Source organism: Panthera leo, chromosome B3, assembly GCF_018350215.1.
Source record: "Panthera leo isolate Ple1 chromosome B3, P.leo_Ple1_pat1.1, whole genome shotgun sequence".
Classification (NCBI taxonomy): Eukaryota; Metazoa; Chordata; class Mammalia; order Carnivora; family Felidae; genus Panthera; species Panthera leo.
Genome location: NC_056684.1, coordinates 108,225,590 through 108,241,051, shown reverse-complemented (window position 1 = coordinate 108,241,051; position 15,462 = coordinate 108,225,590). Strand labels below are relative to the sequence as shown.

General features: G+C 40.1%; 3 long non-coding RNA genes across 6 annotated transcripts in view; 2 read left to right on the top strand and 1 right to left on the bottom strand.

Moving 5' to 3' along the window:
* The window catches only part of LOC122222794, a 32,727-nt gene extending 24,442 nt beyond the window's left edge, over positions 1-8,285 (bottom strand). The window contains exons 1-2 of one of the 3 annotated variants that reach the window (XR_006203866.1): positions 8,060-8,285; positions 6,832-6,948 (exon numbers count right to left, since the gene is read on the bottom strand). This is a non-coding gene — a long non-coding RNA (uncharacterized LOC122222794). The remainder of the gene's footprint in view (positions 1-6,831; positions 6,949-8,059) is intronic. The other 2 variants (XR_006203865.1, XR_006203864.1) reach the window with 2 other exon arrangements.
* LOC122222796 lies at positions 390-8,199 on the top strand. Of its 2 annotated transcripts, none has more exons than XR_006203868.1 (3): positions 390-506; positions 7,543-7,602; positions 8,113-8,199. It is a non-coding gene; the product is annotated as an uncharacterized LOC122222796 (long non-coding RNA). The 2 variants fall into 2 exon arrangements; XR_006203869.1 differs by lacking the exon at positions 8,113-8,199 and adding an exon at positions 7,799-7,897.
* A 1-nt stretch (position 8,286) lies between the features above and the next one.
* Positions 8,287-12,228, top strand: LOC122222795. Its single transcript, XR_006203867.1, has 3 exons — positions 8,287-8,434; positions 10,811-10,952; positions 11,636-12,228. It is a non-coding gene; the product is annotated as an uncharacterized LOC122222795 (long non-coding RNA).
* Positions 12,229-15,462: the final 3,234 nt, after the last annotated feature.

The following is a 15,462-nucleotide window of genomic DNA, read 5'->3' as shown; positions in this document are numbered from 1 at the left end:
TTGCCTTATCATCTGAATGCCAAGCAATCAGCTTGATTGATTTTTGTTGTTGGTGGTGTTGCTATCGCAACATTGGCTACATTGGCTTCGATGCTGTAGCATCATGAACAAAGCCAGAGTGCCTTTTAACTAAATAGTCAAGGAAGAATGAGGTCACTGTTCAACATAAATTCTGGGTTCACATTAAGAAGTATCAATGACTGTTATTAGCATTAAAGCTGGACAGGTCACTTAAAATAAATAAATAAATAAATAAGGCCCGAAGGATTATTACAGTAGGAAAGGATAGATGAAAGACTTGGAAAGAAGAACAACTTTACCATAGCAAACATTTTTGTCTATGTATATTTTGCTTTTTAACATCTGCTCATTTTATTTTCCAAAGGAATGCAATACCTGTAGCATTTAAGACCAAATGAAAACTTTTGAATGAATGACACAAGGCAAGGCCGGTGGCAGCTTTGGAAAACCAACCATCAACTAAACCAAGTGATGCTCTGGGGAAGGTACTTTTAATTAATAGATCAAGACCAGAAAATTATACTAAATGTCTCCAAGGTTCATTAAGATCTAGTTTGGCTGTGTTGGAGAAGTGAGCCTCAGATACAGAATGTATTACACCCTGAAAACATAGTAAATTCTCAGGGGTCCAGACTTGTGTCTCAGCTCCATGGGCAACACACTTAGCCACTTAGTTTATTGCTCTTAAAAAACACCCCCAAGGGTTGTTGAAATGCTGAAAAGCTTTCACAGCTGGTATTGGTTTGACAATTACCTCCTTGCAGGCTGTTTAGCTATTTGCAATGTTTTTGGCATAAATGTTTTTGGAGGATGCTTTTAGCCACTTTGAGGCTAAAATATATAGCAAACATAAGTTCCTACATCTGTTTTCTTGGCTGGATTGAAACTCAAAAAATTCAGAGCTGGAAATTTATTTATTGACTACCTGATTTGGCCTCCAAAGTTTACAGATGAAGAAACTGTAGCTCAGAAGGGTTCTGTGATTTACAATCAGTTATGTAGCTATGAGTTTGGGTTTTGAAGTCAGGTTGAAGTGGGTTTGAATTCCAGGTCTGCTTTTTCTTAGTTGTGTGGCCTTGAGAAAATCATATAAACATGTTACAAGTCTCATTTGTAAAGTGGGGACAGAAGTATCACTGGCTCATAGGACTGTTGAAATAATTCATGGAAAGGGACTGGCACTGTGCCAAGCATATAGTAAGCACTCAATCAAATCTGAACTCTTATTAGTGCCAACAGGCACAGACCTATCCTACAAACACAAATCCCAGCCTGGCCTCCTAGCTCAGACCCTAAGACTCTTTCTACCACCCTTCCTCCCAGAGATACTAGATGGTAATTTGGGAGTTAAAAGACTACAAAAGAATATTTCAAATGATCAAGTGAGGAAAAAAAAAAATACGGTACAGGTGCTATGACGACTCCAAGAAAATGTTTCTGAATTTACTGCCACTGGTCATACATTTGGGGTGAAACAAATATCAATTGTTTTTGAAACATCCAGATAGCCATTTGAAGAATTAAAGTTACTCCAGATATCCAAAGAAATTTGCCTGTTATGATCCAGCAAGCACGTGTAGATCTGTTTATATCATTCTCCCGTAACTAAAAAGCCAAACTCAATCCAGAGAGTTGAGATACGCAGGAAAAAATCAAAATGATTTTATGTGTTCATTTTCACTGTTTTGAGGTCTGAGAACAGCATATGAATTACAAAACAGAATTAGGCTGCGCCTAAATTTATCTCCAAAGGTAAAACAGTTAACTCTGGCTTGGATATTCACACATAAAATACCTGTGTCCAGCCCAACGCATTTCACAGTGTAAAACTTCAAGAAGCAACACATGAGAAGTCAGGCAACAGAATGACCGCCCCCGTCATTAGGGTTCCAGCAGCACAATTTATACACATTTTTAAAATAAATGTTTCAAATGTAATTACAAACGATTGCTCAAGTGCTCCTCCTATTGTTCTGCCCCTGCCTCCAGACATCTGGAATCCTATTACTGCACAAGTGATTTCATTAGGTACACGGCCCAGGGGCAGTACATTAAGGAAAGATCATCAGCAAATTAATTTACAAACACTTTGAGAGAACAGACAATAATAAAAGAACAAGGCCGTCATGGAGATCCATTCTTTGTCTGAGCCTGCAAAGCCTGAGAGATGGTGAAGAAGTGATGGCTTTCACATATCTTCATTTTAACCACGTTTCCATTCTCTTCCCCACAACACCTTGATCAATAGACTGCAAAACCCGAGCTGAGATCCTCCTAGTAGATGTGCCTCTGTAGCCACAGACAAAAGAACAGTCTGATCGATGGGGAGACTAAGGTGGGGTCTAGCCTCTGATCAACGGCTGACTTGTGTACAAATCACGGGGCCCCGACTTCCGGTCCCTCATTGATTTCCCTTTACGTGGCATTAGCCTGGTGTGAGCCTTAGAAAGTACATGTCCCTACCTAACTACCTAATGCTTTGCTAGTCGCAGAGCTAGAACACATCCTTCCTTAAAGGCAACAACCATTTTTGTTTAGAAAGAGCTGTATCATCTGTCCCTGTTAGCTGCATTCTTCAGTCTTGCTACATGGCTTAAAATATTTCGACAGGATATTCTAGTGCTATGAAACAGCACTAGTTCAAATCCCAACTCTACAATTTATTTGCTTAGTGACTTTAACCTCACAGAGCCTGAGTTTCCTCATCAATTAAATGGAGGAACAATATCAAACTCACTGAGTTGTATGTGAATTAAGGGAGATGATATTTTAAAAGCACTTACTCAGCCAGGGCTTGTCACATTTCCACACATTTTCTACTCAATAAATTTTAGGTGTTGTGAGTGTAGTGATCTCATTTTTGAAATCATAAATATGTGTCCTATTAAGCAGTACTGTGTTAAAGCAGGACATTTGTCCTCTCTTTTGTGTTGAGCACAGTAGCATGAAACATTCACAAGTGTGCTCAAGGAGGTAGATGGAAGCAACATTCAAGGCTGCAATACTGCTCCTTTTGTAGTCCTTGAGTTTTGTGATAGCAATTTTCCATCAGTTTTGTCCCTTATAACCCCTTGCCTGGCACACTTCTAGATAATATATTCTATGGAGCAGAACTCAGTGGCAGTTTTTAGCTCCAAATCAATCAATGGAACAATCTGTTTCTACAGATTTATCACCCACTCCAAGCACAAGATTGACTTTGCTGGCAGTTTAGAATTACCAACAAGTTGTAGCTCCTGGCAAAGTTTCTTAGGAACTTCCAGGGATACTAACAAGAAAGAGAAGTTTCCCAAGACCAGAAGCAGTGTCTGGGACTGGATTCCACGTCCCTCGGGATAGCCCCAAGTGTACACATGGAATAATAAATAAAACACCACCCTTCCACAGCCTATCTTGTTCCGCTGCTGATGACCTCTGAACCAAAGAGAGCATTATTACATGGCTGGTCATATCCCATTTCATAAGTTACCTTCATGAAGTTACCTTAGTTGCTGCACCAAAGCCTAATTTTTGCCATGATCTGGCCCTACTGATAGACACCAAGTGCAAGAGTTCCATGGGTAAATTTAGTGATTTACCACCCCTCAGAAGTGCATTCCTTGTTTTAATTTTTTTAATGTTTATTTATTTTTGAGAGAAAAAGACAGAGAGCAAGCAGGGGAGGAGCAGAGAGAGAGAGAGGGAGACACAGAATCTGAAGCAGGCTCCAGGCTTGAGCTGTCAACACAGCCAGACAATGGGGCTCAAACCCACGAACCGCGAGATCATGACCTGAGCTAAAGTTGGATACTTAACTGAGTCACCCAGGCACCCCCATTCCTTGTTTTAAAGGATGATGCTCCCTTTTACTACACCTTGGAAAGTGGGAATGAATCAGAAAGAAAATTGGCAAAGCACTCACATTGCTAGATATAGGTTCCAAGAAATATCTTACTGATGAGATGTCTCGGGAGATGTTATAACTTCCTTAGATACCCAGGTCTGTTGCTCAGAGAGGAGGGCTTTTCAATCCCCCATATGTGGACTGCAGAGATCTTATGAAGAAATACTTAATCCATATCACCCTCATTGTCTTCCACTTCGATGCCGCCACCAGGTTTGAGTATATCACCAACAACATTTAGCCAGGTACCCCAGAAGGGTTGTAGAAAAACATAAGATGGACTAATCATTAACTTTACTAAGAATATAGGACAATTTGTCCCAGAGTGGGGTGATTCTCTGCCTTCGCTTGTATTGCCTAATTTGTGTCACCACCCAGAGTTACTCTGGTGGTGAAATGTCCCTCATTCACAGGTTCCCTTTCCTCTAAAACTTCGGTGCTTCATTAAATTGAATTGTGTTCAACCCAAGCACTCTGCTTAAGTTAATAGCTAGATTTATGCCCCACATCAGATATGGGGAGACGAGCCACAGAGCAGTAAAGCAAGCAGCCCATGCAGACAGAATAGACACTTGAGGCTCTTGAGCTGTGATTCTCTTTGCAACATCCCCAACTTTTCTTGATGTTTGTAGTCCATGCTCCCTTTTAATAATGGTTTTTAAAAGAATACATACTCTGATACCTCACCACAGGGGGGATTTCCCAGCTTCAAACCTGCCCCTCCTCCCCTTCTAAGCATCACTGATATTTAGAAGACTCTTGTATCTACCTGCCAAGAAGACCTTTTGCTGCACAGTATAAGATGAAAAAAAAACTTTAAAAAAAAAATTCTAGTGATAAAGCTATATCATAATGCTGAACATAATAGTCGCAAGCCTTTAGTCCTTTTTATTAATATCCCCTTATGACCCCCAGTGAGAAATATTGCAACAAACTAGATGGCTCTGTTATTAGTCTGTTACCATAAATGTAATCAGGAAAAATTTTAGAAATACTTGTGTTAGCCCAAAAAGGGGAAATGTTAAAGTAATGTATTGACACTAGCTGAACAGACAACTTCTTAGAAAGATTGGGGGTGGGGGGGACTGACACGGAGCTGCTCCCCCCAGAATGGAAGGTGCACTTCTTCCTCAGTTTTAGTTGTGAATGTCTACGGTCAGTTTACCCCTCTGCTTCTGAAATATTATTTTACTTCACCTTTCTCTAGGTTTCTGAAGCATATTGCTTTGACAAATAGAGCAATCCAAACTGGTTATGCCTCAGCTTTAGAGCTATTGTAAGGGTGTCGGTGTTTTGACAGCTAAAGCCAGCTGGCATGAGTCCTCAGTGCAGAGCCCAGGGCTTTGGCATCTTGATCAAACCTTTCAACATTTCTCCATGTTTCAAAGCATCTTCTAAATCCCAGGAAAGCAACATGGCATAAAATTAAACATGGAATGTTCGTAGACACATAAACACTTCCAAATAGAATATATGAGGAAAAACTGAAATTGGAACATGGTTTCAGTTTTAACCTGCTTGATCTCAGCTTGATCTAAGCCTTATAGCCCGAATGACATCCCCCTTTTAGAACTCACTGTACGTACAAGTACAGCTGGCATTCCCATCGACAAGAGTGACTATATCCTGAACTACAAAGCTGTGGAATTTTTTTTTACACTCTTCCTTAGGATCTACCAATAGCTCTAGAATTAAGCGTTTATATTATAATGACACCATTTGATTTAGTTTCATTTATTTAAAGCTAATTACCATGATAAAATTTTCTGATGAATGACTTCAAACAGATATGTTCATCAAAAGTGTACAGGATATATTCTGCACATTATACATTCAGGATAGAATCAAAATTAAAATTTAAGAACCCTTTTCACTTGACCTTCTTGATTGCAATAGTGGTCTCAATGAAAGGGCAGGCCTTTTCATGTAAATTAAAGGGCACTGAATGATTTTAAACTCCTATGCATATTACATAAGAGATAGGATGTGTATAAATTACGAATGCACAAGACTAATGCATATGCATGAACCAATACTTGTGGCTTATTCAAACTTTCCTCAGATTGATAGCATGGCTAGAATTCTACATACATCTCATCGCAGATGACAGTAAATCTTATTGGTCTCCTTGGATTTGCTGCTTACCATAAAATATAGTAATTATAATGAAGAAAGGAAAAAGGTGTCATGGTACTAAAGGCAAATGATAGTGTTAGTGGTCATCTTTAATGTTTAAAATTATCAAAGGTATTTCAATAAGTGACTATGGACACCAGTACTTTTAAAGTCTCATGATAATCATAAAAAACCTACAATTAGACCAGAATAAATTTTCAAACAGGTTTCTAAATAAAACCGCTCAGTTATTTACTTTTACAAAGAGACGTAAAATGAGGGAAGAAATGCAGCCTGCTGTATTTTCATGAATTTGATTGCAATTTGCTAGGCCGGTTACCTACAGGAACTGTACATGTGAAAGTTAAACACAGCACTGGAGAGCTTAGCACTCATTAAATGTATTCTGACTTGAAAATTTGGTTTCAGATGCTTAATACTCCTAAGTTTCTATCCTCATGACCTTAGTGCAAATTAAATTTTAAAAAAATCACCAAGATCTCCTTTTGCGACTTGGAGACTCCTTTTCATTTCCTTCATTCAGACATGCACCAGTTTGCTCATAGGGCTTCCGCTTGACATGCTCCCCAAGGCAGGCTACCTAATTTGGCCCACCCTATTCACTTGGGTCTTAGGAAAATCTGCCAGCCCACAAATGTCCTCTCTACGGAAAACCTCTATTGACGTTTACCCAGCAACCATCTATATAAACAACCCCTTATATTGATCTTGTGAGTTATGGTAATGCTACATTAGCATTTATTTCTTTGGATACATATTTAAACAGTAATTTCTTTTAAGCTAGTGATTACCTGGTAAAGCTGAATCAATCTGAAAAGTGTATTTCTAGGACAGCTTCAGAAAATCTGGTGAGAGCTCCCCTTTGCACAGCGAGCATTTCTCACAGCCTCGGGCTCATGAATGGCAACCTGAGATTGTGAAACAACGGAGACAGATGCAAAATAACATGGGGAGAGCCAGGACTGCGCTGATTTGAACTGGTTATCAAGTCAGGAGAACGCATGCAGCAGGGGGACACTATGAAAGATGTTCAAGGTGGAGCTGTTCTGGACCAGATGGATTAACTAGATTAACCTTCAAGCACATACCATTACTTTCCTGTTCTCCAGATTTAATTTTAAACAGAAGGAGTCTTAGCTATCCTAAGAAATTTGGAAAAAAAGTGAATAACCAATTTCTCCAATTATTTACTGGCAGATTATTTGGGGGATGTTATCGGTAGGTTGATTTTCTTTTGAAATCGGGGTCAGATGTACTTAATTTGTTTTTAAATGCCAGATGTTGTATAATTTCAAGATACATTCTCTCTAAAGTTACAATCCATCAGTTAACTCAAAACAGCAACTCAATCATTCTCTGTACTACACACGATTTCTCGCAAGATTTGAAACAGCCAAATGGTACTTCTTCTTTGAAGATAGTTTTTCTTTAAAGGGCCATGTTTAACTGCACCTTTTCTACATGGATGTATGCTTACAGATCTCATCATCTTCTATATTTAGAGAGATGAGCTTTCCAAAGGAAGATAGGCAGCCAATGAGGAGGATCCCATCAAAAGAGAGGTGAGTTACTATGGTTACTTTTCAGGAGATTGAGTAACAGTGAACGGCTGCTCCCGGCCAAATGGACCCTTTCCAGAGCAGGACCTAAAAAGATTGTTGCTCTCCATACGTGTTGATTCAATTAGTCCATGCTGCACGATGGCATTTTAGCCTTAACCGCAGGCTTACTGCTCCCCGTTCTCCTCGCCACACACAGGGGCAGCGAAGTCAAAGGAAAAACACGGAGGGCTGAAAACTTCCGAACACAAACCTAGTATCGATGGGCAGGGGAATCCTCAAGAACCAATTCCATGATTTTTAAAATATGAAGCCAGGTAATTCGGGACCACCACCTGGCCGCTTTTCAATGACCGGGAGCGGAGTAGGATCCCAGAACAGTCCCTATCCTCACCCTCAAGGAAACGGGTCTTTTCTGAGCCTCAGAGAAAGGCACATGGCTGGATGAGTCCAGACGTACCTTGCGAGCTGGGTCCACTGGCCAGGAGATCGGCGCATGCACCTGTTTCGTAGGTTCGCGGGGTTCGGCGCTCCCTCCCGCTTTTGCGGCGCTGTCACTCTTCACTCGAGCGCTGACAGCAACGGCGGCGGCGGCAGCGCGACAGCGACAGCGGCAGCAGCGGCAACTGCAGCTCGGCGGGCAGCCCTGGCTCCTGCAGGTCCGTCCCTCCAGTCTCTGAAGCGCCTCTCGCCTCCGGCTCCGGGTTCGGAACGCGAGGCGGGCGCGCAGCTGTTCTCCGCTCGCATTGGACCAGAGGGAGCAGATGTTACCCGGTTGCTAGGAGCGTTGCTAGGAGGCGATGACGCCCCTCTACAGCTCAGGAGCAACTTTCCTGTAGGTCGGATGCGCTGGCAGGGGCTGCTGGGAGCTAGATTTGAGAACAGGAACGAGGAAGCGCAGCGAACAAAGAGTCCCAAACGGGGGGGGGGGGGGGGGGGGTCCTTTCCTTGCCGACGTTGGGTCCTGAAAGGCTGGGGAGCTGCGGGTCGGTGAGAGCAGCAGCTCTGCGCTTGGGCCTTGGGGCCCTGCTTCCGAGGGCCTGGGCAGGTGATGGGGGCCGCTCTTCCCCAGGCAGGTCACTCGGTGCAGGCCACAGCTGGGTGTCGCCCGAGGTGATCAGGTTTGGGAATGGGAGTGGGCGGTGCTTTCAGTGGCTGAGGAAGCAGCATAAGTTGGTGCCTTTAAAACACCGAGGCCCACCGGCATGCTCTGCACCCTAGGGCAGGACCCTGGCAATGGGAGAGATGGAGGAGTGTGTGTATGGCCTGGGGTGAGGGGTGTGGGATGGGGACTATAATAGGAACTTATGCCTTCTGGGGCTCTCCTACCCAGCGTGTTCCAGTTTGTGTCTTCAGGTTTGAACAGTTGATAGATTTTGAATCTAATCCATGAAAATCAGACCAGAGTCTCATTCCTTATAGCACTGGCTATGACTGCCTACTGGTACTGTGCCAAGGATTTCAGAAAAAATGACCCTGTGGTCTCAGATATTCCCTTTATGACTTAGAAAGTCTTCATTTTGATCCAATGGCTAATTAAAACCTCAGGCTAATTTGTAAGCTTCTTTAAAAATATACAAAAGAGAAGATACCTTTCACAAAGGAGACTGGAGAAGGTATTCATGTTTCAGTCATTTACACTTTAGTATAAGTTCACCCAAAGGATTGATTGTATCATCTCTGATAGTGCACTCAAGGTATGCTTTTTCTTTTCTTTTCTTTTTTTTTTTAATCATGGCTTTTTGTTGTTGTTGCTGTTTTTCAATGGAGTTGTTATTCTTTGGTCAGGGAGGGATGATGAGGTCAAAGTGGACAAATTCAGGTAGCCAGTGAGCCAAATTAAAGAAGGGAAAATGACAAATGCAGTAGAAAAAGTTTTCCCAAAGCAGAGAGGCAATCCCTCAGAGAGGGAATCTCATTGAAGAAGGATATATACCACTTCCCTGACTCCCTATAGGGTCAGGCCAGGGCCTGGAAGGAAGAGAGTACCACTTGGGAATCAATTAAAAAGAAAAGTTGCTGTATTCAGAGCCAGGACAGGGCTGCTGTGCAGTGTCATGTTGACTTCTGCAATGGCAGATATTTTGCAAGGCTGAAGGGGCTACACAAAGTGGCCCTACAAATCTCATTGGCCCTGCTTCCTCAGGCACCCATTACCAACTGAACACCTATGACCAAACTTAGAGTTAACAATCTGTTAGCCCGAAGATTTGAAAAGCCAATCACCTTGTGCTAATGATGAACCTGACTATAGGAATCCCACAGCAATGTGGATCAAATCATCACAGGTGCCCTTTAAATATCTTACAATTCTATTTGCCAGTTACACCTCAAGGTCCAGTCACACTAGTTTTCTTGTTTCCTTGAATAGGGAAGGCTCTCACTTGTCTCAGGTATTTTGTACATGCTGTTTCTGCTTCCTTCACGTGCCTCCCTCTTACCTGGCTTACTGCTACTCAGCTTTCAAGTCACAGCTTAAACACCATTTCCTCGTCAGTGGCTTTCCTTCACAGCTTCCCACTGGCTAGGTTAGCCTCGTAATTACATTCCCAAATCACCTTACTGGCCCCATTTCACCAGAATCACCACACCAGGTTTCCGGCTAGTGCCGCCTTGTTAACACTGTGTTTCCAGTGCTGAGCACCCAGGGCCTCGTCCATCAGAGGTAAGCATAGGCACATGTGAATGGATGGAGCCACCCTGTCTGGCTCAAGGTGCCTGGTTTTTCCTTAGCTATGTAGCTATCAGCTGGTGAACTTACAAAGCCTGAGGGTAGCAGCTAGTTGCTGTCCTGTAAAGGAGAGGGGAAAGCCTGTTACATAGAACATTGTTTTCTCCCCTTAATGAGACATTATGTCGATTACAGCAACTTCTTTTTCTTCTTACGGCATCTTATAAATTTCTCAACCTGGATTTTACTGGCATTGGGAAATAACCTTAAAGTTCTTTATATATTTTCCTAATTCTGTTCTCTCTGTGTCCTCCAAAGTAAGCAGGATCCTCTGATGTGTTTCATCTTTCCTTAAAATGCTCCTCTACCTCAGGTAAAAAGGAGCCTTCATCATCACAGGCTGTATCTCTATGGAGCAAAAAATTAAAAGTTAAAAAAAAAACCTCATTGGGGAGCAGCTAGCTAACTTGACCAATATGGACAGTACTTCTAGTCTAGTTGATCAGAAGAGACCAGGAAACCTTCTTCTCTTGTCAATAGAACTCTCCAAATAATTGCCAAATCCCCTCCTCATCTGGGACCACCTCAAGAAAAATAATAGATGTTGGAAACATGATGGAAAGGTCAGGGAAATCTCAAGATCACAGAATTGCTTGGTGGCAAAGCCAGAAATAGAGCACAGGTATGAGTTTAATCTTTACTGGACTACTTATGTCTGCACATATAAGTTTACAAATTCTTCAATCCTCCTGGCAGGAGATCAGAGCACATCTTTCACTAAACATTCTGGATTTTAAAATTAAATACTTAAATACCATACAGTTCACCTTAGAATTAATCTAAATTGTAATCTTCTCACCTCAAGACAACCCTTGAATCTTGTCCCTCCTTGAGACGACCACAGATGTAATGCTAATCCTGTCTCCTACTCCTTATCTATTTGCTAAAAAGAATGAGATGTTTTATTATGTAGTAGAATGCACATTAAAATTCATCAGTGCTCCGAACTGTCACCCAAGTTTCTTCTTGAGCCATGTCTCTGAATCTCCCTAGAGAAACCCTAGGGAAACTGTCAAGACACTATGTAGTTTATAAGACAGATAATGTGATTTGATTCATCAATAAAATGTTACTCAAGATTTTTTTAAATTACTACAAAAGACTTTAAGAACCATAGTCCTAGATAACTGTCTCAATTATTTTAACATTTAAAGATGGGTACATCTCTATTGACGGAATGTTAGAAATAGGAATCCTTTGTCAAGTTTTTGGTTCTGCAGATGATTTACTTTAAAACTCTATTCCCTCTGCAATACTCTGTTTTTGCTCACAGTTTTATATGCTTTGCTTTGGTGTTTTTAACAGGTTACATATGTATGTAGTGCACATACACACGTAGAAATGCTCCGCCATACTCAGGCTGTCAGCTCAAACTCTGCCCTGTGGCTCTGGAAATGTGAACTCAAGTGATCTTTATTTGCAGAAGCACCCCCAAACAGTGTAGAAATACTCTACAATGGCTAATGTGAGCAACTAAAATCCTTAATCAGCCCATAATGTTCTAGTGCCACCGTGGGTTAGGAAGTAACAGATAAGCTTACAGTTAGCAGGTTTTCCTTAAATAATCACCACTGCTACAACATTTGAAATAAAATTGTTTTTTAAAAAGGAAAACTGTGTGTGCTAGATACTGTGTAGAAGAATCCTAATGGATTCAATTTCCTGTACATGCAAATGAACAATTCCTAGCCTTCTTAAATATAGGTGGAGCCATGTGACTCGTTCTGACCAAAGGAGTTTACACAGAGGTGGTGAGCACCCTCTAAGCCTGGTTCCTTGAATGTACATTTGATTCTCGTGCTTTTTCTTCCTCCTTCATTTGATTCGCCATATAGTCCTTCAGAGGCCCTAAGAACTCTGGGATGGCTCTCAGTCCCCGAAATGCTGCTAATAAAGAAAGCTGCATGGGCAAAAGCATGTTAGTCAGAAATAAACTTATCTTATGCTGACTCACTGACATTTAGGGTTGTTTATTATAACAAGTAGCATTAATTACTTCAACTAATACAATATCCAAAAATGGTAAAAATAGATTTTCCCTGTAACATTTAGAGAATGTTTCTTTGTTTGTTTGTTTGTTTGTTTAGGGGACATCAACAATGTTTTTATAGCTATGGAGGTCTGACCATAATAGCCCTGCCCTGGTATTTCTAGCTTCCTGCACTGGATTCTTACAAACCTATTCAAACTGGTTATACACAGAGAAGCCAGAACTCCAAACAAAAGCCTCTCTGATAAACAATTACTTACCCTTTTGTATAGCAATACTTACATTTTTCCTTCTCAGAATCCTCTTCAGATGCAATTTAATTATTTCAGGTGATCTTTACGTATATATAGCTCCTTAGTTACCCAATATTCAACACTTTATCATTTGAATTGAAATACGTTGATTCATATATGTGTTTAACATAAAAGTCTACAGCATCCTAAAACCAAAATAAATTATAGGGGTCATAAATATAACATTTATCATTATATATATATATATATATATATATATATATATATATATATATTGCAGTTGGTGTGGTTTTGGAGTTAATGGTTTCTGTATATACTAAATTAAGCAATATCATTCAGGCCCATAAAATTTGCATGTTGATGCTGCAAAACTGTATCTTTTTTTAGCATAAAAAAATTTCACACATATACATATAAGCCATCTGCTTAAACTTTATTGATAAAACCAGTTTTACAAAATTAGAATGATTTTCAGTTTTGAACTATCATGAGTTCAGTTGCAGCAGACATTTTGTACAAACTGGGGCTAATACTTCTTCTATGTTTCTGGTTTAAACAAAAAGCAATTCGAATTTATCCTCATGCATTTAAATATTTAATACAGAAAGAGTTTTTAGGCTGCATAAAATATGCTTCCAACATCACTGTGAGACAGAAATTCCACTTTAAGCATTCTTTGTACAAGAAAAACAGTATAATTCTTCTAATCACAAACCTATTCTCTATCACAGGTAAACAATTTCATATTTTCTAATGTATTTTCAAGGGTGCTTGTATCACAAGAGTATAGACATTAAATATTTCAGTAGTTTGCCCAGGTAAAACACAGACGTAACAGTGCAGCAATAATACATTAAAACCAGTGTTATGAAATCTGGGACATTACAAAAAGTAGAAAGGTATTCTAGTTTTTAAGTTTAACAATTAAAAAAATTTCCAAACGTCTTCCTATACACTATCCACCAACAGAATTTTAGAAATGGGGTGGGTCATTACATTCTATAGCTGTTTGTTTTGGTAACAGCTGGAGATACATTCATGCTTCTTAAATAGAAGACACCATAAGTCAATAAGTCATACTGTGAGGAACACAGGGACACCTACATGGAATGTTCTGAAGATTTCCAAAGTTTCTAAAATGAGAGTTCAACCTTTTGTAGGAGAAAATACTTTTTGTTTCTTCTCTCTTGAAATTCTGGACCACCCAGGGATTGATTGTCTGCTGGAAAACTTTGGAGGAAGAAATATAATAGCAGCCAGATCTAGAAATGCCCATGAAGTGATGGGACAGGTTTGGGGCAGCTCCTACCTTACAACTAACAAGTCTGGCCTGAAACAATGAATTTGCCCATGAAAGCCTTCTTGTGACTAAAGGTCTTCTAAAGCAAGACCAGATTGTAAGCCATGTTACATTAAATTGTCCCCATAAGTGAAATCTGTAAAACTGTTGACCACCATTCACAAGCACCAAAAACTCAGGACAGTCTAGTACATATAAATAACTCACGAAAGTAAACATGGGATGTAGAAGGTACAGGCTAACAATATTAATACAACTCTAGCATCCAGCTGTGAGCTGAACAGAAATACAAAGTACGTTCTCTGCTGAGAACAGTGTGCTCCATGTAAGGGTAAAAACTCCCCAAAATAGTTTCATATATTCAAAATGAATGAATCATTCACATTTACTTTTTTTGGCATGCAAGTTCTTCAAGGACACCCATCAAAACTTAAGATATAAAGGAAAACCAATAAAATATTTTAAAACAACAGAGTTGCACACAGTATGCATATGGTAAAACATAAATGTGTGAATATGAACAACTGTTTCGGATGCCATATGAAGACCAAAAAACTTGAGAGTCAGATTTATCTTGCACTGTGAACACCAAATATTGCTATGAAATCTTGGATGTACCTTGAACATGTTTTTTTTTTAATCTTTACTTTTTTCTGGGAGATGATAAGTGGTATTTAGGAAAAGAATGGTTATGTGGGTGAGGAAAGTCACTTGGGAGGGGAAAGCTGGAGAAGTGTGATTCTCCAAGAGAAATATAATAATGTAGATGGCAGGACCTTTTCTGCTGGGGGAAACATCTTTCCAAATGCTATATTCAGATTCCATTTTTGTGAAAAAAATGCATAACTTAATACTTTCTCGGTACTCAAAGTTAAATTGTTCTGAAGGAGAATGGTCTGCGTTCAACTCAGATTGGCAAGCCTGCTGAAAAGATGGATTCGCAATTTGTTCTGCGGTCAGGGTGTCTAAACAAAAGAATTAGAGCCTAATACTTCATTTCTATCTTCTCAGAGGCAGAAGGGCTAAAGACCATCCCAACTGTAAGTTTTAGTCAAATAACTGTCTATGAATATAGTTCAATGATTGGCAGAGATCTAGAAGTGTCAATTACTTTGATATACTGACACAAAGAACTGATTTGGCCTTAAAAATAATAAAATATCTCACAGCCTTCAAAAACTCTTCAGTTCTGCAGAGTGGATTTCCATCTATTACCTTGTCATGCCTATGGCCCTGGTACATAGTGTTTGTGGTTTTAATGAAGGAATGAATGAATCTTATAATAACCTGGTGAAAATAAGTAAAATGAGTATTACTATTACCATCTGCCAGACGCAACATTGAAGGCTGAGAGAACTTGTGACTTGACATTGATCTGAGAGCTCATTAGGGGAAGATTTGGTATAGAACACAGTCCTCATTAATTTTAATCTAACCCAATATTCTTTCCGCAACCACACCTTCAGCTCCGCAACAATGCCCCGGTTCCGCAAGTTGCTGCAGCTACAAAGCAAAGGGCAGTCAGTGCACGTGAACATGTCAAAATGTTTCCCAGATATTGATCATCAGTCAGATCTCCCCATTCACC